This window comes from Trichechus manatus, unplaced genomic scaffold, assembly GCF_000243295.1.
Source record: "Trichechus manatus latirostris isolate Lorelei unplaced genomic scaffold, TriManLat1.0 scaffold00120, whole genome shotgun sequence".
NCBI lineage: Eukaryota > Metazoa > Chordata > Mammalia > Sirenia > Trichechidae > Trichechus > Trichechus manatus.
The window spans coordinates 8965810-8967498 of NW_004444056.1; the positions used below are offsets into that span (position 1 = coordinate 8965810).

At 43.5% G+C, this 1689-nt stretch overlaps 1 pseudogene; it reads left to right on the forward strand.

Annotated features, from left to right (window-relative positions):
- LOC101354860 (serine/threonine-protein kinase MARK2 pseudogene) overlaps positions 1-1689 on the forward strand; it is a 12204-nt pseudogene that overhangs the window by 8776 nt on the left and 1739 nt on the right.

Consider the following 1689-nt stretch of genomic DNA (forward strand, 5'->3'; position numbering starts at 1 on the left):
TGGGGTCCTGAGGACCAGTGCAGCTTTGGTTAACGTTTCAAATAATTTAAGTAAATCAGGAGAGTGTGTAGGTCACATATATCGGAAGCGGTTTTCCTCCTACCATGCGGTGGTTCTTTTTGTGTGCCCTGCAGTCTGTTCCGACTCACAGCGAACCTTTACGACCCTAAAAACAAAGACCAACAAACAAAAAAAACAAGCCAATGCCATCGAGTTGATTCCGATTCATAGTGACCCTATAGGACAGTGTAGGACAGGGTAGAACGACTCCATATGGTTTCCAAGGAGCGGCTGGTGGAGTCAAACTGGCGATCTTTTGGTTAGCAGCCAAGCTCCTTTGCGTTTCCTAGACCCTAAGCAAAAATGTCACTTGCAGACTAATGTGCACCTGCTGAAAGCCATGGTATTTCCAATCGCCTCATAGGCTTGCGAAAGCAGGACAATGAATAAGGAAGACCAAAGAATTGATGCTTTTGAATTAATGGTGTTGGTGAAGAATATGAAATATATCATGGATTGCCAGAAGAACAAACAAATCTGTCTTGGAAGAATCACAGCCAGAATGCTCATAAGAAGCTAAGTTGGCAAGACTTGGTCTCACTACTTTGGACATACTATCAGGAAGGATCAGTTCCTGGAGAAGGATATCATGCTTTCTAAAGTAGAAGGTCAGCAAAAAAGAGGAAGACCCTCAATGAGGTGGACTCTCACAGTGGATGCAACAATGGGCTCAAACATAGCAACTATTGTGAGGATAGCACAGGACCGGGCACTGTCTACTTCTGTTATACATGAGGTCACTATGAGTTGGAACCGACTCAATGGCACCAAACAACACCACCAAAAATTTTTAAGGGAGCAGATTGCCAGGTCTTTCCCCCACACCAGCCACTGGATGGGTTTGATGCACCAGCCTTTCAGTTAGCAACCGAACGGTTAACCACGATCCACCAGGGCTCCTTACACAAAGTTTACTGTGGCCGTTATCCCATGTATTAGGCTTGCTGCCCCCTTGGGATCAGGGTACTGTGGGTTTGCATTCTTTAATACCATGTATGATTGTTCAGAAGCCCTGGTGGCACAGTGGTTAAGTGCTCAGCTGCTCACCAAAAAGTCGGAACTTTGAATCCACTAGCCTATCCTTGGAAACCCTATGGGGCTGTTCTGCTTGGTCCTATAGGGTCGCTCTGAGTTAGAATTGGAAACCCTGGTGGCATAGCGGTTAAGAGCTAGGGCTGCTAACCAAAAGGTCAGCAGTGTGAATCTACCAGGCGCTCCTTGGAAACTCCATGGGGCAGCTGTACTTTGTATCATAGTGTTGCTATGTGTCAGCAAAAGGTTTGATTTTTTCTTTTTTCTTTTTTTTTTGAGACCGAATCGACTCAACAACAAAGGGTTTGGTTTTTTATTTTTTTAAGATTGTTCTAGAGTGAGCTATGGGTCCTCTGTCAACCAAAACTTTCTCCTCCATTTCACAATACACGTGGTCCACGACTTAAGACAAAGTTACTTTCCGATGACTCCACCATAAGTTGGTTCTGACATAAGTGGAATATCTTTTTTTTTAGTTTTTGTTATTATTGCCTTTTATTTTCAGTGTCTTTATAACATGATCTTTATTTGTCAGTGTCAGTGTCAGAACAATGAAGTCAGACTCCTAATGACTGTCTAGCGTAATTCATTAGAGTT